The 25,198-nt window shown below is 41.7% G+C and overlaps 1 protein-coding gene across 1 annotated transcript in view; it reads right to left on the reverse strand.

The window, feature by feature from the left end:
• The window catches only part of ARHGAP20 (Rho GTPase activating protein 20), a 93,115-nt gene that overhangs the window by 43,302 nt on the left and 24,615 nt on the right, over positions 1–25,198 (reverse strand). The window lies entirely within an intron of this gene.

The following is a 25,198-nucleotide window of genomic DNA, read 5'->3' on the forward strand; positions in this document are numbered from 1 at the left end:
AAAGCAAACCCCACACGAAGAGCCGGTGCTTTTGCAGGGAGCATGGGACGTTCCTTCTTCATGACCTTGATACAGAGGTCACTCTATAGTCCCCCTTAGGGATGCACTGAGCACAAGCCCTGGACAAGACTTTCCCAGGAGAAAGGGAAGAAAACTGATGACACTGTCTCTGAGAACAGAGGAACACTTATATGCAAATCATACAGTGACGTAAACCCACTTAGTGAAAAACCTAAGTCTCAGAACTTCAAATACGCTAGTGAAAATGGCAGGTCTTCCAGAAAAATAGCTCTACTTTATTATGAAAGAATGAGTTGGAACAGATAGATTCCAGCTAAAGACCAGAGAAACCACCAAACCAAAACTGGCTTGTGTGGCCAGTTGATTTAAAAATACTGAATATCTTAATCATCCATTAAGTGAAATTGGTTGGGATCATCTTAGTGAATCACTAAGAATGCCAAAGATATTTTAAGCTATTCAAGGAAATTTATATGTGCAGTGATGACTGTGTGACAAGCCTCAAGTCTGTTTGCTGGCTCAGTGATGGACCAAGCCTGTCACCAGTACTGATTGGGCACCCCAGTGCTTTGAGCAGTTTGGTTTAGGTGATAGTTATGCAGTAGCACATTGCAAGGAACACAAGGATGATACCTGATCCAAGGCAGTTCTATCTATAAGGCCTGGGTCTGTGAATGTTGAAAATATCAACTGTTATTATAGCTTCAAAATTAGAAAGTTATGAAGGCAGTTTACTCAAGGTTGTTAGTGACCTAAGGTCTCTACTACCTCCAGCTCACTTACTCCACAAGTGTCAACATTCAGGGTGATACACAGATAAATTGATTCAGTTAGTTGATTCCTACTCAATTGATAAGACATAGCCGTGACAAGAGCCGTTAACTGATATTTTTACCAGAATACCTACACAAAAACAATTCAGAGTAAGGCAGACCTATGTCATAAATATTTGCCCTAAGAAGTGTTTTTAGGGCCTCCCTGGAGGCCTAGGGGTTAAGACAAAGTGGCGCAGCACTGAGGTCGATCACCAAGGTGGCCTGAGTTTGGTCCCAGGCCAGGGAGCTGACCCACATATGGCGGAGCAGACCTCTCCTGTCTCGCCCACTGCTCCCCATTGCAGTGTATCTCAGTAGATCCACCTGTTCTGCTCCCCCCTCTGTCTCTGGTGAATCCTCTCACCCCCACATCTCTGGCATGCACCCCAGTTCTTCTATGTAATAAAACCTCCACAAAAACAACTGTTTTTAAAGAAAATCACGCTAATGAGTTGGTAGAAGTGTTTTGAAGAAAAAGTCCATTGTAAGTTTAGAAATAAACTTGTATGCACATTCTTGTTTTTGACAAATTTACTTCAAATCACTTAGGAAATTCAGGAGCAGATAATTTTTATTATGGGTACTAAATACAAAGTTGAGTATTGAACGAATATTTTAATCCAATGTGCTGTTCTCCTATATTGAGATGGACAAACTATTTGATGAAAGTTTAACTTTCATTTTGAAATTCCAAACAATATTCCCTACTTATAAACAATATGCCCCTAAGAATAACTCAGACATTAACATTTGCTCCTAGTCCACTAAGAGCGATTCATGGCAGTAAAGAACCCCGGGACCTTGAAAAAAGTTCACCTTTACTCTGAGTGAGACAGGAAGAGGGGAAGGTTTGAGCAGAGAAACCTTCAAGAGAAGGGAGGGCAATGAACGTGGAAGCATGTTTAATAAATGCTTGATTAACGAAAGCTGAAAATCACAAGTGTGAGTTGCCTAAAACTCCTCAAGTAAAAGCTCATTAAAGGCCTTTTTGAAATGTCTTATGTGAGAAATAATGGTGACTCAATAGCTATGGGGGGGGGGTGAGAAATAGTTCTCCTCTGGATGTATGTCAAAGGGGTTGGTTGGTTGGTTTTTTTACCCAAGTAAGTGCAGCTTTGAGGCAATTTTATTAATTGACAAAGATAAAATCACCTGAAATGGGAAAACTTTTCATAGATGTAACTGAATTGGAAGACAGAATAAAATGTTCAGCTCAATCCTCACTCACATTAAATATCAACAAAAGTCTGTGATTAAACTTAAAAGTTTTAGAAAAATATAAAATGACCTGTGTTTGAAGTAAAGAGCAGTGTTTTCTCAATGACTTTTTTTTAATATTTTATTTCATATAATTCTTACATCATTTTTCATTTTTGCACAATGTATGCATTTTCATTTTGGTTATATTCCCCAGACAACTGCACCCCCCTTATTTTGACCCCAATCCCTCCTCTCCTCCCCCCCCGACCCGTAGTGTGTCTCTGGTTTATAGTTACTTGTTAATTTTGATTTTTTCTTTATTATAATTAGTCTTTTTACTGGTCCCTTATTCAGGTTTTCTAGATTCCTGCTATGAGTGAGACCATCCGGTATTTTTCTTTTTCTTTTTGGCTTATTTTTTTGCACATGTGACACTTGAGTCACCTACGGACGCCTTGGAGGGAAGGCTGAAGCCCAGGAAGGGGCCAGTCAGCGGGGAGTGGAGACCAGGCTCAGGTGCTAACCCCGGGGCACACGCACAGCCGGAAGCAGAGAAAGGAGGAGCAAGAAGCAAAGGGGCACGGAGCTGCCTGTTTGGAAACAGCGCAGACACCCAGGGAAGAAGGGCGAGGCTGGGTGTCCAGCGCCTCAGAAAAGGCCAGAAGATGATATGACCATTGGCCCCAGCAACATGGGGGTCACCAGGGACCCCAAGATGAATGATTCTGGTGGGCATTCACGAAGAAAGGATTCCAGTTTGGAGAACATCAACCTTGATATTGATGGTAAATGACTCTGCAGTCATTATCTACCTTGTTCAAAACCAATTTCAATTTTTTGTGGGGAAAAAAAAGTTAAAAAGATATCAAATCAAACGGAACATACAATAGAAGTTTCCAGAGCCAAGAAAGCGCTAACACAATGGCGTTGGCTCTTTGGCAGAGCTAGCCCAAAGCTTTTAACAATACTCTCTCAGTGTAACAGATAAAACAACTAAATTGGATGGAACATAAAAGCTATCGCATAATTAGAGCAGATATTTTCATATTTCCCAGAAGCTTCTCCCCCACTGTGCTAAAGTATCTTCCTTCAGAGACTCCTTGAACTCCACAGCAGTGACTTTGAGCAAACACTACAGTGTTTCCTAAAGCCGGTGCTGGAGTAAGAATCAGTTAATAGGTTACAGAGGAAAGGAGCGAGGCCTTTTCTGTGGCAGCCAGTCTGCTTCAGTTTTCAAGATCAATGTCTCTTAAAGCTACCTCACACATGGAAGCCTTGAATCACTCCTGAGAAGCCTGGGATGCTTTGTGTTCCTGTCTCCTGAGCCCGGTCACATGGGCCCTAACACTTGTCAGCTGGAGGAGTACCCAGCTAAAGAGTGGGTGGGAGAGAGAGGTCCTTCCTGCCTTTGCCTGAAGATTACTACCGTTCCCGGCACCCAGTAACTCACTCTCTGGAGGAGAGACAGGCCCATTTAATTCTTTGCTTCTGTTTTCTACCTTACTGCAGACCGCAGTCCCACCTTTATGCCCACGCCACTCTTCCTGGCATGCTCTCCCATCCGTGCTCCTAAATAGAAATGCAGGAGGAGAATCCAGACAGATGAACACCTGACTTCAGGCAACTTAGTTCACAGCAGCGGGGCTTTTTCCAGTGATCAAAGCATTCCACAAAGCAAAAAAAAAAAAAAAAAGGCAGAGCTATTGGAAATAACCCAAGCCAACTGCCCTCTTGCCCAAACTGACAGACTCTCTCAGACCGGGGCATGTGCACAGGTGCAAAAGCAGGTGCTGGAAGAGCCAGCGCGGTTTTGGAATTCTAACCCCTTCAATTTTGCTCTTAACGAAACAAAAGCCTAGCATACGTGTGACAAATGTTTGCTGCATGAAAATCCAAACTGAAGTGAAACATAAAATAAGAAACATCGAAGCACCACTGGACACCAGCCACGGGGAACCAATCATGTCAGAAGCACATTAAAAATGCTCTCATCATTCTCAGAATTTCTTTGGTGTCACGTTCGAATCACGGAGATTAATCACAGTGCCCATAAAGCCATGCCAACCAGCCAATGTCTTCATTTCTATTGTAGCCAAAGTCCTTAAAGATGTTAGTAAAAATGCAATACTTATAAATAACTGCTGGTGCATGCGAAGCGTGAAACTCACACACTAAAAGCAAGGCAAAATAAAAATTGACAGCTCAACTAAAACCAAACCACATTTTAAGTCATTTTTCACATAGCTGGCATGACATCATCCATCCCAGGGCAGGGAGCGCCGACTCTCGCTGGTGGAGCTGACTCCAGCGCTCAGGGCTGGCCCTCAACATTCAGCCAGCATGAAAGGGGTATCCCCAGGGGACGGGGAGGCGGGGTACCCTGGGCAGAGAGGGAAAGGGGAAAGTGGCCTACCTTCTCTATCATTTCCAATAGGTTTGTCTTAGAAACAAACTCCAGACTTTTCTGAATCTGGGGGTTTGGAGATGATTTGAGAATAAATCTTGAAGCAGAAAACAAACTCCAAGTGGAAGTTTTACTCCTCGCGTTCTTGAGAAAGAGACTCTCCATGGCCCTCAGCTCCTGCTAGTGTTCCACAAAAACAGAGTTCATCTCACAGCATTGCAGTTGCCTAGACTCAGGTCTCCTTTTTATAACCGGGAAGCGAAGGACTTAGCCTTTGGAAAAAGAAAGGCAAGTTGGGAAGGCATCTTCTCTTTTTGAGGCAGAGCTTCACAGCCCAACAGATCAGGTTCCCTGCCTCCATGGAGCCCAGAATCTAGCGACACCAGCCCAAGAGCACACGCAATAACATGGAGAGGGCCATTTTCAACAAGGTGGTGACAGCCAAAAGCTCTGTCTTGTAGGGAAAAGAAGCCCACACTATTACTCAATGGAAATAAGATTTAATTCCAGCTTCAGTTAATTTCTAGTAATAAAACTGGGAGGGGGACCGGCAGGCTTGTCAATAACCCGTAGGATCAGTGTGTTCTGTTCTAGGACATCGAGGCAAGCGCCATGAGGGTTTTTATCTGGTTTGTTTGCTGCTTTCTTCTCTGTGGTAGCTGCGACAGGGAATAAACATTAGCTGAAGGAAGGCTGAGGACCACCCTCTCTCCTGTCAGGTGCGGCAGGCAGCCGGCGGTCTCTGGAGAGGCCGGCAGCATTGGGCAGAGACCAGGAGGCGGCTGTCCTTGCTGAGAAGCAGCAGTCCCTTGGGGTTGGCACTGAGGTGACCGGGAGAAAGGGAGGAGAGAACATCTACTTTGCAAATGGTATTTCCTATTGGCATGTATTGTTTTTATCTCCTGTGGGGCCCAGCGGTTCTCCGACACGGACAGGGCATGTGAATAGGGTCCCTACCCGGGAAGGCCGATGGCCCTACTGACACTTTCTCTAAATGCCCCGTTTTGTTTTCTCATTCATGACACCAGTTTCCACGCCTCTCATCTGTTTGTGTGTTTTGTACCCACCTCCCCCCACTAGGAGGTCAATTCCATGGAAGTGGGGACCTTACGACCTATGTCCAAAAGTCCAGAAAAGCGCCTCCCTGGCCTCTTCTGCAGCCTGTGTGGCTGTGACGGTGTAATGTGTAATATCAGGACACCTGCCAATGAGGTGTTTTCACTTCCCTGTTTTCCAGAGCTTTTCCTTTGCCGTGTGTTCAGTCAAGGAAGAAAGCACATCTTCCTCCCGCCCCTTGCCTCTCCACTGAACACCTGCCAGGAGTGATGGTCCCTGTTTACACTGAACACGCCTGAAGAAATGCAGTGCTGGGACCTGCCTCGGTGGCCCCCCCAGCCTGTCTGAGCTGTGATGCTGGCACAAGGGGCAATTCCAGTAGCTACACTTGGGCCCGGAGTGTTGTGTCACCACGGAGGCGAGAACAGTGGGCACCGGGGAGACATGTCCCATGCAGCTGGGGTGGCAGGCACCAGATGCCCAGTGGAGCACCCCCACCGTCCTCCCCGCCTGGGCACCTCCTCCTCTACTAACACAGGAGAAGCTGCAGCTCCTCCGAGCTCCCTCGTCAATGCTGTAAAATTCTTCGTCATCATATCTTCCAGTATTTCTTTGTCCCATTTTCTTCGCTCTTTTCCCTCTGGGGTTCCAATTGCATGTATGTTAGATCATCTCATGCTCTGCAGCTCCAGGCTGCTTCACTGTATTTTTCTTTAGGTTTCACTTTGGAAAATTTCTGTTCATCGTCAACATTTTTTTTTTCTTCAGCTGTGTCAAATCTGCAGATAAGCCCACTGACAGAATTCTTCACCTTTGCTATCACAGGTTTACGGCCAAGATTTCCACTGGACTCTTTCCTAGTTTCCATCTTCCCCATGTGTCCACCTTGCCCACTTTTTACATCATTAGTCACACAAGCTTTAAATTCCCGTCTTACAGTTCCCACATCTAGTTCATCTCTCAGGCTGGCTGACGGCTCTATCTCCAAACAGCAGGTTTTCCCTTGCTGTTGAATGTGCTGTGAGGAAATGGGTTTGTTTCTTCTTGGGTGGGGACATTAGTGTCAGAGCATGAGTTAATTTAGTTGCTGAGCTGGGTTTGGCTTGTGTGTTGCTCTCTTTAACCTCAGTATATCAGAGACTTCAGCCATACAGGTGACTGCGTAGGGCAGGGCGGGTGGGGAGGATTAAAAGCATCCATTTGGAGTCAGACAGATCTGAGTTTGAGCCTTATCAGGTACTTGGAGACTGGACTGGGCAGCTGGCTGAGTCCTCTGCACTGCCTGGGGCAGCTGTCCTGTGCAAGAGCCAGTGCTAACTTCTCAGGGAGGTGGGGGCTCCAGGAGAGAATCTCTGAGGCCCCAGCTGAGCAGAGGGGGCACACGCATGTGCCACCTGTGGTGGCTGCTGCCGCCGGCAGCACTGCTTCTCAACATTCAGCCGAGGGCAGCGGCCACCACAGCACTGGCCATCAGGGACTTGTGTAGAAACCTGGAGAAGCCCAGTAGGTCACTCGCTTTAGGAGAGCAATTGCCTCCCCATGGCCTAAGTGTGATCCTCTTCTTCCTTTAGATAGTGCAGTTCCTATCGCCTACTTTTCACAAAAACTAGAATACATATTTAAAAGGAGCTCGGGAGAGAGTCCCTCCTACTGGAAACAGCAAGTAACAATTTATGCCTGGCAAGCAGGAAGAACTACTAATTTCATCTATTTCATTGTCTCTGTGTGGGAGAGAAAGCAGATAAAAATGGTACGTGCTGAAAAACCATTGTTATTACAGAGCAGAGCTCAACCCAGGTTCACAGAACTCAGTGGAGAGCAACACGGGCCTAACACTGGCCACATCTTCATTCCTCCTCTGCCCGTGACTCCAACATCCCAAACTCAGGCTGTTGTTTATTGTTTGTGTCTCGGACTACTAGAGCCTGCAAGAGTTGCCTCCAGAGTCTTAGTAAACCTCCAGTGGCCTGGAAGTTTTCCTCCTAGTATCTAGCTAAGGAGTCACCCAAATTACCTAATCTCATTCCCTGAGCTATGCTGTGTGGCTAAGGCTTAGTCAATTCTGAGAGTGAGGCTTCAGAGCCTGAGGAGAGTGGTTTTCAAATTTTAGCCTGTGTGTGAGCCACATGTAGAACTTATTTAAACACAGAATGCTGGGCCTGACTGCTGAAACTCTGGAGTGCACAGAGGGAGGACCTATAGTAGCATTTCTAGCATGTTCCTTGGTGATGCTGGTGTTCCTAACCCTAGAACTACTGCCCTCAAAAGGCTGTTGTTTTCAGAGGGGTGCTCCTTCTAGTCACCCCAAGTGTGTGTCAGAAGAGGCCACTGGCACTGGCTTATAGAGCTGTGAGGCTGAGGGACAAGTGGATAAACACTGACAGGGTAAGGCTGGACTGCAAGGAAGGAGGCGGTGAATTGTTCTTCCACTAGCTTTGGAAAGGGAGTGATGCTGAGGCTTACCTTGGGACAGGTGGGGAGTGCCAGCAGGTCAGCTTTCTCCATGTTGTTTTCCTTAGGTCCTGGGAGCCCAGAGCCAACTGACCCAAGCCCACTATCAGCAGCTCTATCCTACCTCCTGCACTGGGAGGAATGGACATTCTCAGGCCTCTAAGGATGAAGATCCTGAGCTTTCCCCCAAAGCTCATTGCTTCCAGAACTAAAGAAGTGACCCACATTTCTAGCTGCATGATTTCAGTGCCAGAGGAAACAAGAAGCACTATTCCTATCCATCACTTTTTCCCCAACCAATCTCAGCCTGGCTCTAGTTCCAGCATTCCCACGTGTGCAGCCCTTGGGTGCTCAATCTCTCTCGTTCATAAACTAAACAGCTCAGGGAAAGACCCTTATTATTATTTTGGAAAAGTCCCTCTAATCCAAAAACTCCATGATTTCAAGATTCTACATTTGTTTAGTAGCACGAAGAACTATCTAGTAGATGAAACCAAGAGAATTTCCCTTGAATTTGCAGTTGTCCTTCAAAGTTGCACAGCTCAGTACAGCAGTCTCCAGCCATCTAGTAGCTTCTGCAGCAGAGACTATTTGTCAGCAACTAGCAAATTGCAGCAGAGACTATTTGTCAGCATGGCTTTGGAGCAATGCTCCATGGAGTGGTAAATGACTCTCTTTCCTTTCGACGCAGACACATTTCTTTCCTCTTCCCTCCTTTCCTCACCTCCACCAATAAACATACTATCTGGAATCGTTTAAATATTTGTCTTACTATTAACTTGATGTTAGTGTTGTAACCACGACTATGCATCAGCTATATGTAACTTTACAACACAATTCTACTTCTAGAACAGAAACAAACTTTTCCCAAGAAGTGAATTCTTTAAAATAGTACAGCTTCTCATCTTTTAGAATAGTTTAGGTATGATTCTGCTTTTAAAGACCAGGGAATTCTGCCTTATAAGGTCATGCAGCACAGGGCCTCCCCCGTGGCACAGCAGTTGAGCGCTGGGTTGCGAAGCTGCCCGCAGCCTCTGCGGCACCGGTTTGATCCCCGGCTGCTCCCCGGCCACTGGAGGAGGGTCCCGCATGGTGCGCAGACCTCTCCTGCCACCCACTGCTCCCCTCAGCAGTGTACTTCGGTCCTTCTGCCTGCTCTGCTCCCCGCTCTGGCTCTGGTGAATTCTCTCACCCTCCAGCACTTCTGACTGTACCCAGTGCTTGTATAAATAAATAGATAAATCTTAAAAAAAAATTCAGGAAAAAAAATAAAGTCATGCAGTAAAGCAACACGACTACTTACCCCTGTATCCCCAGGTTCCTACCTGAATTTTAAGCCCTTTTATACTAAGTTTGAAGTTCTATGTCTCAGTCCGCCTGTTCTTTCTATAAGGGGTTTTGTCAATCATACTGGTTCTAGAGTCAGACAGACTAGGATTTAAATACTGGCTTTGCCCTGACTTTGATTGCTGAATAATAATCCACAGTGTGTATATACCACACCTTCTTGATCCACTGGATGGTGTCACTAACATGGGATATAAAGTGACTGAACAAAGAATCAGATAAAGACAAGCATGAAAACTAACCCCTGGTAGCTGACTACAGAACTGAAGCACCAAGGTAAGGAGGGGTTGGGGGAGGGGTGAGGACAAAGAGGGCAGGACACACAATGGACACACAATGGGGTGGACTAGGGGTGATTTGGTGGTGGTTACACTATCGCATTTATACATGGTGGGATATCCCAACATCACATCAATTAAAAATTAATTAAAACACATACATACTGGCTTTGTCATTTACTAGTTGTGCACCTTAACATTTAAGCTCCTGGAATCTAAAATCTCCTTACTGGCAAGTGGATAATTAAGAATACCTGGCTCATCTCATAGCACTGTAGAATTTAAAACAAAGAAATTTATTTCAAAGTACTTAGCAGATAACCAGCACACAAAAATGATAGCTACTGAAATTAAAGATCACCCAAAATTCAGACTCTTGCCCAAGGAAGAGTCTGATGCTGCAAGTGCCGCAGCATCAACTCTGGCTGATGCCAGAAGTATGCAATGATGTTACTTTCTAATTGCAAGGGGAATAGCATCTTGGCATATATTAAAAAAACTAGCAACAACAAATGTTGGCAAGGATGTGGAGAAAAAGGAACTCTCCTGCACTGCTGGTGGGAGTGCAAACTGGTCCAACCACTATGGAGAGCTGTGTGGAGATTTCTGGACCTACTAAACATAGAGCTTCCATATGATCCAGCAATTCCACTCCTAGGTATTTACCCAAAGGACACAGAAACATCAATTTCAAAGAGCACCTGCACCCCTATGTTTATAGCAGCACTGTTTACAATAGCTAAGCTTTGGAAAAACCCCAAATGCCCAAAAATAGATGACTGGATCAAGAAGATGTGGGACATATATACCATGGAATATTACTCAGCATTCAAAAAAGATAAACACATGCCATTTGCAGCAACATGGATGGCGCTGGAAGGGATCATGCTCAGCAAAATAAGCCAAAAAGAAAAAGAAAAATACCGGATGGTCTCACTCATAGCAGGAATCTAGAAAACTTAAATAAGGGACCAGGAAAAAGAATAACTATAAGAAAGAAAATATCAAAATCAACAAACAACTATGAACCAGAGACACTCTATGGGGGGTGGGGGCGGGGAAAGGAGGGCTTGGGGTCAAAAAAAGAGGGTTGTAATTGTATGGGGAATATAAAAATAAAATTTAAATAAAAAAATAAAAAATAAATGAAAACTAAAAAAAAAATCCAGTGATACTCATCATTAACATATTCAAATTATACTTTAAAAATGACACAGGGATTTAATAATTTAACATTAACTAAGTAGAAATATAAAGTCTATATTTCTACATTTTACCAACAAATTTTTATGTCAGGCACTTCTGATTATGTTTTCGTAGCAAATATAGTTTTATTTAGTTTCCATTTATCTGGAATAACTTGTAATTGAAAATGTAAGTTTTACTTCGCACTAACAGAAGTTTAAACGAAAACCACCTGATCCATATCCCATCAATGTACCGTGTTATTATTAAGGTTGCGGCAGAGATAGGGACTCTCTTCTGGTAAGGAAGGAAATGGTACAACCTTTATAAGGGGAAAGCAAAACTGTGTGTGGCCATCTCCCTGCTGTCATGTACCAGGTTTTCACTACAACATTTATAACAAATGAATGAAAATAATCACTCATCAGTGAGGGATTAGTTGAATAAACTGTGTTACATATAAATGATGGATTTCCAAGAAGCTCTACTATAAAATGGGAAGAAAATTATTTCTGTACACTAGTACAGAGTGATGATACAGATAATTATTTTAAAAATGCAGGGTAGAAAGGACAGTGTATTATTATTAAAGAGGGTAAGTGCATATATACATATATGCACATACATATATATATACACATATCTACTTATATAAAATTGGAATTTTTAAAAACACTCATGACAAAGAGTACTAAAAAGGTTGAGACAAAAAACTGAACTTTGAATGCACCTTGTTTCAAGAGCTTAAACCTGTCTTGTGTAAATATTTACATAATTACAAAACAAAATCTTACAAAATTATAAAAATAAAATTAGCCAAACAGGAGTCTGGCAAGAAGGTGATGCAGTGAAGGCACCAGGTACACCTCCCTCCAACGGCCCAACCCCCTGCAGGAAGAATGGACTACATCGCACACGCTGTTTATGGTGGTACTGGAGCAGCATAGCCCTCAAGACAGAGCCCCCAGCAGTGGCTGACTCAGGGGCACACACCAACACCGAGAAGTCTGAGACCCAGCTCTGCACTGGATAAGGGGGTGCACACAGTTGGTGCCCAGGACAGGGGTACACTGTTGGAGAGCTGCAGGGGTAGGGCTGCAGAGTGAGGATTAATGGATCGAGCCTAAGTCTGAACCAGCCTGGAGAGACAGGTCAGGTAACCTGTATCTTCTCAGAGAAGAAGCTATTATTCAACGCCAAGGTTGGGCTATTCGAAACACCTGACATCCCACACCTCAGGGCTAAAACACATGGACACTTGCATAGAAACCAAGTTTAAGCACCTGTTAGAAACAGGAGCAAGTACCCTATGGTAAGTTTTTGTGCCAGAAAGGAAAGGAGAACAACTCCCAGTGCATCTAGTGCTCAAAAATAGCCTAGAATAGAAAAGGACACAAGATTCTAAGACAGTAAGACCGAGCAGCTGGCCTAGATCGTGGGGGTGTGTGTCACTGTGGACCCCACACACAACTCTGGCAACCACAGCACAGTGGGAAGCTTGAGTCCCTGACACTTGCTGGAGGGGGCCCCTTGGTCCCCTACCACCCTGGTCCTTTTTCACCTACTACCCCTAGCCAGTACCAGTCTCCATTACTTCAACAGGTGCAAAAACAACAGTCTGCAAGTCTGTTCCTATTACAAACACTGAGAATGAAGGCTGAAGAATATACCAGAACTCTGGAGCAAATAACACAAGTGGAGGCTCGATCCAACAGAACTACAGAACATCAAGTTCAAGACAACAGTTATAATGGCACTTACAGGGCTCAAAAAAAAAAAAAATAAAAGAGGTAACAACAACAATGGAGGACATGAAACAGAAACAAGACAAAGACCAAGAAAAGAAAGTGAGTCAGTTACAGTTAGAAGAAATACTATAACCAAATTAAAAAATACAACAGAGGACCTCAATACAGACAACGTTGTTGACACTGAAAGCAACAGAAAATCAATGAGCTTGAAAGAACAGTCAGAGAACTCATAAAAGGAATAACAGAGAAAAAATTAAAAAAATGCAAATAGTATAAGGGCCCTTTGGAATAATCTAAAGAGAAATAATATCTGTATCATAGGGGTACCAGAAAGAGAAGAGAAAGGAGTAGAAAATTCAAAGAAATAATCTGAAAACTAGCTCAGTCTGGGAAATGAACCTGATGTTGTGGTTCAAGAGGTCCAAAGATTTCCAATAATACCAGACAGACATGCACCAAGTCTCATTCTCATACAGCTGTTAAAAGGCAATGATAAGGACAGCATACTAAAAATATCAGGAGAAAAGAGAATAACCCATAAGGGAACACATATCAGACAGTTAACGGACTTTTCAGTAGAAACATTACAAGCATGAAGGGATTAGTAGGAGATACCAAAATACTTAAAAAGATTTCCGGCCCAGAATCCTTTACCCTGCAAGAATAACATTCAAGACATAAGGAAGGGTAAGGAGCTTCAGTGAAAGGCAAAAGCCAAAAGAATTTAACAGTGCCAAGCCACAGATAAAGATTAAAGGGGCTATTATAATGCAACAGAACAATAGCTTCATATAGATAACAGACATCTAAATCATTTAACATGAAGGAGGAAGATCATGTTCTTATTCCATCAGAAAGAGTCAGAGACCAGGCTGTCCAATAGGTCATACAAACAGCTCATTATTTACTAAACTCAGCAGAACCACCAAACAAAAATTAATAGAAGTAACACATAAAGACAATGGAAATGGAACCTAAACAAAACATAAAAGACTTAAAAGTCAAACTAAAAAATCAAAGCCAAATTAAAAAGAACCCAAAATGGCAATTAGTACTTAAGTCTCAATAATCATTCTCAATGTAAACCTGAATTCAGTAGTCAAAAGGTAAACTGGCTGAAAGGAATTCAAAAATTAAGACAAATAATAACAGAACTAGAGAGACATATTAGACAGACACAACAAGACAAAGAATAAGGAAATTTTATAGGACATAATACTGAAACAATTTTGAAAAATAAGAACAAAGTTGAAGGGTCTATTTTGAAGCTACAGTTATCAAGAGAATGCCGTCCTAGTGTCAAGAACAGAATAAAAAAGTGAACATTTGTACAGCCAAATGCTTATTTGGCAGATTTGTTACAAAACAATTAAATGGTGAGAGGATAATCCTTTCCAAAATGGCGCTGCAACAACTGGATACCCATTTTCAATAAAGATAAATGAATTACCAGTCCTGACATCAGACAATATGCAAAAACTAGCTCAAATCAGCATTCAAAAAAGATAAACACGTGCAATTTGCAGCTACATGGATGGCACTGGAAGGGATCATGCTCAGTGAAATAAGCCAGATAGAAAAAGAAAAATCCCGGATGGTCTCACTCATAGCAGGAATCTAGAAAACTTAAATAAGGGACCAGGAAAATGAATAACTATAAGAAAGTGAAAATCAAAATCAACAAACAACTATGAACCAGAGACAATCTATGGCGGGTGGGGGGCGGGGAAAGGAGGGGTTGGGTCAAAATAAGGGGGTTGTAAGTGGAATATAAAAATAAAATTTAAATAAAAAAAAAAAGAATCACAGCCCTAAATGTGAACTCTGAAACTATAAAAATTCCAATAAAATGAAAACTTGATCTTGGAGCTACAAAAAAAATTTCTTTTAATAGCGAACAGAATGTACAAAAGTGTAAAGGGGAAAAATAATAGATTTCATTACATTTAAAACTTGGCTCTTTGACTTGTAATATGAATGAAAGACGAGTGATACGCCAGGAAAAAATATTCACAAAACGTACTCAAAGAGAGGTTTACCGGTAGAATGATACTGCCACAGGGTTTTCAGAGATTATGAATTTATTTTCCCTCTCACTGACCACTAGGTAGTCACTCTTCATCCATGTCACTAATGTGACTAAGGCACTGAGTTTATAGTATTTAATTTTAATTAAATTAAAGTTAAATTGCCAGCTACTATGTAAGCCCAGATCTGAAATATATAAGGAATATTTAAACCTCAACAGCAGAACAACCAGCCCAATAAAAACTGAACAAGAGATAGGAACTGACACTTGACTAATGGTCACATATGGATGCTGACTAAACTCACAAAAATCATACCCAAATCCATTAGTCATCAGGGAAACACAAACACTGGATGTATGAAGTGGCTTTATTTTTAATCACAAAACTGGGAAAAATCCTATTGTCTACCAGAAAGTAAAGAGGTATGATCGTAGTATGCCCACATAGTAGAATACTATTCAGCCATAAAAAGTAAAGTCATATTTATATAAAATTCTCAGAAATGCAAACTAACCTACAGTGACAACATGCAGGTCGCTGACTATCTGAGAAGCTGGGCGTGAAGGAAAGAGGATTACAAAGTCATGTGGGGAAACGTGTAATGGTTATGGAAATATAGATTATCTTGACTGCAATGATAGTTTCAGGATGCATGATATGTTAAAACTCATCCAAGTGCACATTTTAAGTGCGTGTACTTTATTATACATAATTACACTGCACTAAAGCTCCTTTAATAAATGACATAGGAAGTGAATACCAAGAGGGAGAAACAACAAAACTGAAAGCCAGTTCTTTGAAAAGAAAATTGAAAAGCCTCTAACTTGACTAGAAGACTTCAGAAATCACCTATACCAAGCATAAAAGAAGGACTATCACTGCAGTTCTGCCAGACATTAAAAATGTTATAAAGGAATATTACACCCAACTTTGTGGTGATTATCAAGTGGGATAAAATGGACACATTCTTTGAAAGGCACAAATTGCCAAAACTGACTCAAGAAGAAAAGGAATAAACTAAATACTATAAATTCCTCCTCTCAGGAGGAGGTGGCAATATTCCCCAATTCATTTTATGCGGTCACTCTTACCCAGATGCCACAACCAGACAAAGCAGGCAGATCCCCTCCTTGTGTACACAGACTAAAAATACTTCATAAACCCGTGAGCCCTTTCTCACCATAGAAACATCAGACAAACCCAAACTGAAGGAAATCTTACCAAATACTTCTAAACTGTCTACCAATACAACCGTCAAGGTCACCAGAAACAAGGAGGCTGAGACACGTTCACATCAAAAGGCACCTAAGGAGATATAATGACTAACTCTAACCTGGCATCCTGGATGGGATCCTGGGACAGAAAAGGACACGAGGTGAAAACTAAGGAAATCTGCATAAAGTATGGCAGTTAGTGAATAACAATGTTTCAATATTGGGTCAACAGCTATAACAAATGCACCTTAGCATTGTAAGACTGGACGAGGGGTATGCAGGAACTCCACTATTGCTGCAACTTTTCTGTGAATGTCAATTGATTTTAAACTATAAAGTTAATTTAATATTTATATTACCATACTAAGATTCAAAAAAGAAAATATCAACACACGATCATTTCAAAGGCGGAAGAAAAGCACTGGACAAAAGTCAATAGTCATTCATGCTAAAACATTCAAAATACCTGGGAACAAAGACATCTACAGAAAAACCCTATAGGTAATATCATACCTCATGGCAAAAAATGCAATGTCCCAGTTTAAGATGAGGAACAAAAAAAAGGACGTCTGCTCCACCACTTCCATTTAACAGTACATGGGCAGGATCCTGCTAGTGCACTAAGGCGAGAAAATGAAATAAAAACCAAACACAGAGAAAATGAATATGTGTATAGTATATCCTGAGAGGTCGACATTAAAGCGGACAGAGATTTTTAAAAAGCTAGTAGGGAATTTAGCAAGATCACGAGATTAAAGATCAATAAACAAAAAATCAACTAAATTTCTACATATTAGCAATGAGCAAATGGAACATGCAGTAAGAAGCCAGTCATAATGTCAAGACACACCATGGAAGATTTATTAGAAAGCTCAGTAACCAAGATACTATGAGGTTGGTATGGACAGACATACAGATAGATGGAGCGCAGTTGAGTCTAGAAACAGGTCTACAGAGAGGCAGCCCACAGATTTCTGACAAAGATTTCAGAATGAAAACATATGTCTTTTTCTCCCCCATCCAATTGGGAAAAGAAAATCTTTTCAATTACAGGGACTGCAATGCCCGGTTATCCCCACAGAATAATAAATAAACCTCAACCATTCCATTATAACATATACAAATGTTAAATCAAATGAGATCACAGGCCCAAGAGAAGAAAACACTAGAGAATGTTTCTGAGACTTTCAAGTATTCAAATATTTCTTAATGGGCACACAATGCCTAAGTGATATAAGACAAACACGCTAAGTCAGATTTAACACAAGGAAAAACACTTCAAAAAGTAAAGAACTCTTTCAACTCCTTACATTTACAATAAAGGAATGGACAAAGAACTGAAAACAATCAAAGAGAAATATATCAACGGGCGATAACTACATGAAATGACGTGTGCCATCACTGGCCCTCAGAAAAACACAAACAAAAACTGCAAGAACCACCACACACCGCCCAGAATAATGGCTACACATTTTTCAACTGTCATTGACTAAGTTTTGGCAGGGATGTGGAGTAAATGGAAATTCATACATTACTGATGGGTGGAGACAATGCTAAACCACTTTGAAAACACTCTGGCAGTTTACTTTGAAGTCAAACACTTATTACTGTATATGACCCAGTAATTCAACTCTTAGGTATTCACTTAACAGAGTGAAAACACAGGCCTCCATAAAGACCTACACAACAATGTTCCCAGCAGCTCTCTTCATAATAATCTCAAACGACAAGCAACTCAAAGACCGATGAATACATGAGGGAAAGAGCTAGCTGTGGGATAGTCACACAATGGAGCACTCCTATGGCAAAAAAGAGGAAGAAACTTCTGATATATCTAATAAAGGAGTATCACAAAAACATGCTGCTGAGCCAAAGAAGAGGTTTCCCCTTTGGTAAAAGATACAATACAAAGAGACACAAGTTTTGAACTTTAGGAACCTGAAAACACAGGCTCAAAACACAGAAAGCAAGAAATAAAGTAACAAAAAATTTAGATTTCCACTTGTGGAAACATTCCGCAAGGCTTTCAGCCAGTGAGAGAACAGAAAACATCAAGAAGGGTATTGTCCGCATAACCAGTAATTTACTTTTCAAACACACGCAATGGTCTTAAGAAGCTGACTGTCAAATCCTAGACAAAAATCTAAACATCAGATACTATACAACCATATTCTCTGGCACAGGCCATAAACATATAAACATTTAAAATTATGGCAAAAATGAAAACAAAGTAACATAAAGCATCTAACATTTCAATCTACAACATTATGCTAGAAAATAACCAAAACTAAAAGAATCAAGATTTACACTAGGCAATGTAATTTATAGGAATTTTTAGCCTCTCTGAGTGGAGATAAAAGTCAAGACTTAACTGGCAGACTCGTTTCAGAACCATGCTATCATTTTCATTTATTTTTTTAAAGATTTATTTATTTATTTGTTTATTTATTTATTTATTTATTTATTTATTTATTTATTTATACAAGCACTGGGTACAGTCAGAAGCGCGGGAGGGTGAGAGAATTCACCAGAGCCAGAGCGGGGAGCAGAGCAGGCAGAAGGACCGAAGTACACTGCTGAGGGGAGCAGCGGGCGGCAGGAGAGGTCTGCGCACCATGTGGGACCCTCCTCCGGTGGCCAGGGAGCAGCCGGGGATCGAACCGGCGCTGCAGAGGCTGCGCCACCGGGGAGGCCCCATCATTTTCATTTAAAGAGATAGTCTCTGATCTGTGCAGATGGAGCAACACCAGACAGTGTGTCAGAATGTCCTTTATCTTACAAGAAATGCCCCAAATTCAATTCAATTTAATGAGGCACTTTGTATATTGCATAAGGTCATAAAGTTTAGAGTCAGAGAGAAGAGGATTTAAATTTCAAACCCATTACTTAATAGTTGTAAGACCTAAGGTAAATTATTTTAAATGTATAAGGTTAAGTATCCTTATCTGCAAAATGGCAAAGTCACAGCAAATACTTGACTCGGGGCACATGGTGAGGACTCAACTTAAACTACAGCTTGTACTGGTATTGTTAATTCTAACACTTTTTCCTACACCTCAAAATTTACCCTGTTCAAAACTTGCTCATCTTCTCAATTAGTCAATTTGTGAATATCATCACCCTTGATCCAGTCTTCAAAAGCTAGACACCACATTATCAACTTGTCTGACTTCCTTACATCTAAATTAATTCTTTCCCCAAAGTATCTCTAAACTCCCCCCTTCACTACATAATTTCAGATTTTGATCACCAGTTGCATGAATTCTTTTCAGCTGTCTCCTAAGTGTTCTCTCTACTTGCCTTGTCCATTTCTCTTCCAGTCAATTCTTTGGTAGAGCTTTCCTTCAAAAATACAGTTAGGCCACAGCAACTCAGATTATTTCCCTACTGCTTAGAAACCTAAAGCCCTGAGTTGGAGAAAGGCCATTGCCGGTCTAGTCTGATCCTTATCCACTTACCAGCCTCACCTCCTGTCACTCTGTCCTACAAGGTTTGAGCTCCAGCTTAAATTCTCATTGCTAGATTACATCACCATCTCCTCTTCTGCAGAACTCCTCACCCACCAAAACCCAGCACAGACAGAGCCACCTCTATGGAGTCTTCTCTCCTGTCCTACAGCAGATGCTTTGTTCTGCTGCATCTACCAACATTTTGGCACTTATACCACTATTATGTATATGTAAACATACAACACATATTAATATGACAGACATTTATGTCTGATGTGGTTTTTCTCCTCTACTAGGCTGTGAGCTCCTCAAAGGCAGGTATGGAGAAGCAGGAGTACCTGCTTACTTACGGGCAGTCTTTGAATAAATGACACAGTTTTGTAGGGAAAGGCTGAGAGGTCAGAAAGAAATATATCTTGTTACAACTCTCAAAAACATAGTGCGCCTTTATTCAACTTCCTTCTGTTAGAAATTCAAGCAAATTTACAGAAATTTATTTTCAACATGTCAGCATATTGTAAGCAGGGTACTAACACAGTAAGGAGGGAATGTTTTTGCCTTATAGTGTCCTACACAATCATGTTGATGACTCAGTCATAAAATATATAAACTATGAGGCCAAATGACAGAAAAAGGAGTCAAGGTTGATATCTAGGAATACAGACCAAAATTTGTACTCTTCCATTTTTCAAAGTTCCATGTATATAAGCTTTATAATTGTATATAACTGTTTTTAATAAAATGAACAAAAATAGATGTTGGGAAAACCATACACACAAAAAAATTCCCTTAACTAAAGTTAATTTATGGCATAAGCAACACAGAAACCCACCATCGGGCCATACTTGGATTCAACCTGTAGAAATTATTTTTCTCAAAAAATAGAAGCAATATTGTCATTGAAAAAATGATCAAACCAGAGCCACATACACAAAATACAGCTGACAACTGAAGCCTGAGAGACGTGAATCATCCAAGTGTTTCGGGCTCAAGTGCTTTTGGGGCCTCAAAGCTTCAATATCCGTGCGGTGACCCTGTATTTTGGCGCATACCCACATGAATACATTTTGGCAACATGTAGAGAACTCTTATAACACGTTCTTAAAAAGACAAATAACTCAATTTAAAATGCTCTAAATGCTAAATAGAAAATTCCTCCCAAGAGATACATGAGTGGCAAGTAAACACATGAAAAATGCTCAACCTCATGAGGGACATCAAATGCGAACCACAGACACACGGCTTCACACTAGCCGAGTAAGGAGGAGACCATCTAGCCAGTGTCCAGGAGGGTGTGGAGAAATTAGAGACTTCATACGTAGCTGGCGAGAATATAGACTGGTGCAGCTGCTGTGGAAAATAGTTTGGCAGTTCCTCAAAAAGCTACAGAGATCTCAGCAGATCCAACAACCCTGCTCCTAGGAACGTGTCCAGGAGAAAGGAGGCATGTGTCCACACGGACACTCACACACGAAGGCTCGCAGCTACAGCACTCATGGTGGCCAAAGGGGGCGACCACCCAAATGTCCATCACACGGTGAGTGAGCGAGCAAAGTGTCTATTCCAGCGATGGAATATTATTTGGTCATTAAAAGGAATGAAGTGCTGCAACAAGTGACAACACAGATGAACCTTGAAGTCATTTTGGTGACCAAAAGAAGCCATCACAGAAGACCCCACCGTGCATATTTGCATGTATTTGAGGTGCTCAGAAGAGAACATTGTGGACACAGAAAAGAGACGAGTGGCTGTTTAGAGCTGGAGACGGGGTTCCGAGGGGCACAGCAGATGGTGGCCAATGGCTACAGGTTTCTGAGGGGGATAAAGATGCTCTAAGTGGGTGGAGATGACTGCACAGCTGTGAGCAGACTAAAGCCCGCTGGTCTGCACTTCCCATGGGTGAATTACAAGGTAGGAACTGCATCTCAATCAAGTTGTTGATGGGAAGAAAGAATGTCGCCTGGCCCCTTTCCAAACAATTAATTATATGATCTGGGAAATGAGTGTCTTCATTTGCAAATGGGAACAGTCTGTTTCCACCTTCCCACCTCTAGCTATAGGGATATATAAAAGGTACATGAGGGAAATATTTGGAAAGTCAGTGTCATAACTCGAAGAAATCTGTGTATTGGTTAACTACTACTGCATGACAGACTACCCCAAAAGGGAGTAGCTTAAGCCAATCAGACTCCACGCTGCATATGGTCTTCACTTCAACAGCAAGAAGTTTTCCAATAGTAAGGAGTTACTCTCCTGCTTCCTCCTTAAGTCCTTCTTCTAAGGCTCCAAGGAAAAGTCAAGAGCTTTCAAGCTATGTGGGGCAAGGTGGCTTCTAGCCCAGTGCAGTAAGGATGCCGCAGACAGCCTGCTAGTCCTGGGGGGCAGCCGCAGGGCAAATAAACACTCACTACATGGCAGTGATTCCGTGGTGTCTGGATGAAAGAGAAAACTGAATCATAACTGCAATTAGCAAATTAGGCTATAGTTGGAATGAAGAAATGAGACGTTGCAGTGTTCTGTAAGTGCAAAAGGAAATTACTTTGACCCTGTTGAAGTCTACTGGAGAGTTGAGAGACTTAATGCAATCTCCCTAAGATTTCCTTCCAGTATCTGCGCATGCTCCGGACAAGTATCAGACCATAGGAAAACAGTGTACTGCCCAGGAACAGGGGCACTGGATAATTTTTAAGAACACTGAAAGTAGTTGGAAAAGAATAAAAAGTGAGAGGTGAGCCTGGGGGACCTTTTTTTCTGTTTGGGTGAAAAAAAAAAAAAAAGCCCACTTTGCTGTCTTACAGAGCAGTCGCCTCTTTCCCCTACACTTGAATTTCACAGCTTTGGGAAACGTCTTCACAAGGCAAGAGCTGATCTTGCAGGCTGCTGGCAACCCTTATGAATTAAATTTTGACTTCGTGTTCTCGGCACACACCCAGAGCCACCCGTGGGTATCTCAATGGAAACCCCCAGGCCCATGAACATGGTGTTCAGATCCACAGCCTCAGGCCTTGCGCAGGGCTGAGCGCGTGCTCAGCAGGCAACTGATGAATAGCACATAGCACAGGTTGCTCTAAGACACATGTGGACAGAGCTTTGTGATCTTGAAAAGGTATAAAGATTTTTAACAATTCCTCTCCAACTCATTTTGATATAAAAGACTTGTGTCAGAGGACTGCATCTAAGCACAGGAGGTCTACACAACTGCCCAAGAAAGCCTAGTGACTTCTCTTTTAAACTGACTGTTCCTTTAAATTACATCAAACTGTCACAACAGCTGTCTGAGTCTCAACATGAGGATGGTCTTGTGAGGTTATCCGGCTCCTTCCAGTTTCCATATCCAAATTATCACAGGCAGAGAAAATTTTTTATTGTCGTGAAAGTAGGTGTGACCACAGTCCTCAGTAAGTGACTTTGGAGTACACACACACTCCTTGCTTGGAAAGTGTGGTAGGTGATTATTCACTTCAGAGTCACTATTATGCTAAAACAACAGTTAAAAGATGGAATGATGAAGAATTTGTAGAGCACAATGAGTAAGGTGGTGTAAGCGTGTGTGTATGTTTCTCTTGGTGTGTGTCTCCTTATCCAAACCAGTTATTCTGGATGCATCTAATCTTGACTCACAGATTAGACACCAAAGAGTCTGCTAGAGTTTCTTCATCTCAAGCGGACAAGCAGACCGGGTCCACCCTCCATGTCTCAGTCCTTACTTCCCAGAGTAACTGTGGGCTACTTCAAACTTCTGCCTAGAGACACCTTAAGTGTTGTCTGGCATAAGGCCTGAAAACATAAAATATATAGAAGGAAATATAGGTGAAACACTACATGACATGCACCTCAAAAACAACTTCACAGACACATCACCCAAAGCAGTGATAGTGAAGGCAAAGATAAACAGCTAGGACTACATCAGATTAAAGAGCTTCTGCACAGCAAAAGAGACAATAACCAAAATAAAGAGAAACCCCACCAACTGGGAGAACATTTTTGCACACAACACTAATGATAAAGGACTGATGACAAAAATCTACAAAGAGCTGATGAGACTCAACCAAAACAAAGTAAATAATCCAGTCAAAAAATGGGCAGAAGAGCTAAAAAGAAACTTCTCTGAAGAGGAAATGCAAATGGCCAACAGGCATATGAAAAAATGTTCAACATCACTTGTAATCAGGGAAATGCAAATCAAAACCACCATGAGATACCATCTTACACCAGTGAGAATGGCACATATTAAAAAAACTAGCAACAACAAATGTTGGCGAGGTTGTAGAGGAAAAGGAACTCTTCTGCACTGCTGGTGGGAGTGCAAAATGGTCCAGCCACCATGGAGAACTGCTAAAGACAGAGCTTCCATGTGATCCAGCAATTCCACTCCTAGATATTTACCCAAAGGACACAGAAACATTAATTCAAAAGGGCACCTGCACCCCTATGTTTATCACAGCACTATTTACAATAGCTAAGCTATGGAAACAACCCAAATGCCCAAAAATAGATGACTGGATCAAGAAGATGTGGTACATATACACCATGTAATATTACTCAGCATTCAAAAAAGATAAACACATGCCATTTGCAGCAACATGGATGGCGCTGGAAGGGATCATGCTCAGTGAAATAAGCCAGAAAGAAAAATAAAAATACCGGATGGTCTCACTCATAGAAATTTAGAAAACCTAAATAAGGGACCAGGAAAAAGACTAATTAAAATAAAGAAAAATCAAAATCAACAAGCAACTATAAACCAGAGACATACTACGAGGGGGAGGAGGGATTAGGGTCACAATAAGGGGGTGAGGGGTGGAGCTGTATGGGGAATATAACCAAAATAAAAGTGCATACATTGTGCAAAAATGAAAAATGATGTAAGAATTATATAAAATAAAATATATTAAATAAAGAGTTGTCTGGGTCTATAAAGAATAAAACTAAAATGTTAAGGGCCAATCTTGCTGCAGGCCAGACCTAGAAATACACCAAACGAATTTTATGTTAGAGTCTAGCTGGTGTCCAGACTGTGTCTTTCCTCTTTCTTATTTCCCATCTGCTCTACCAGGATGGTGCAGACTTCTGCTTCTGCTGTTACTATTGCAGCTACTCGTGGTAATAATAATCTTTGCATATACAGCACCAATTATGTGCTAGAGACTAGATTAAGGGCTTAACATCTGAGACCCATTTAGTCTTCCTAGAACATTATGAGGTAGGCTTTATTATCACCTCTGGCTTAAAAACTTCCCAGATCACAGTTAGCAAGGAGGCAGTTTCAAGAGTTGAACCTGGCTCCAGAGTTCATGCTCTTAGACACCTCTTATATATGCTCTTTTTTCTTGTGTAATGCAAAGAAAATTCCATTAGAATTTTTTAACATTAGAATCAACTGTGTGACCTAGAGAAAGTTCTCGACTCTCCACTTCCCTTATATAATGGGCCAGGCTCAAACAGCTACTTCTAGCCATACAATGTTCTGATGATAAAGTAGGTCTCTTCAGTAACAAATCTGACTTTGCCAGATGAGGGAGGAGGTTTAAGCGTCAGGGTGAAATATACTGAAGGGATGGAAATGGGCAACTAGCAATAACTACGTCAGGGTAGGCATTTTCACTTATTTCCTCATTTTATAGTCTATGATGCAGGCGTTAGATTCAAATTGTACAGAGGGAAGCACAGAGACTCAGAGCTAAGGTGCTTTATCCACGGTCATAGGGAGAGCTGGGATGGACAGCTGCATTCCACACGCGCATCCCTGCCTCGACACATGCTCCACTGGCGTCGCTCTTCTCTAAGTGACAGTAAGTGGAGATTTAGAAGGCAATGCACGAATGTGCACAGCGCAAATTCTTGCAAATGACACACACACAGTAAATTAACTTGGAGGTGAGGGTGGAGACAGACAGGTGAATACCAACTGAACTTAAAACCAAAGTGAGTACATTTTCATGATTTCTACGAGGTGGGCTAAATGCCACATCAAGGCACAGACTTCCGAGGGGAAGT

This window comes from Talpa occidentalis, unplaced genomic scaffold (assembly GCF_014898055.3).
Source record: "Talpa occidentalis isolate TD23 unplaced genomic scaffold, MPIMG_talOcc4v2.1 talOcc4.12, whole genome shotgun sequence".
Classification (NCBI taxonomy): Eukaryota; Metazoa; Chordata; class Mammalia; order Eulipotyphla; family Talpidae; genus Talpa; species Talpa occidentalis.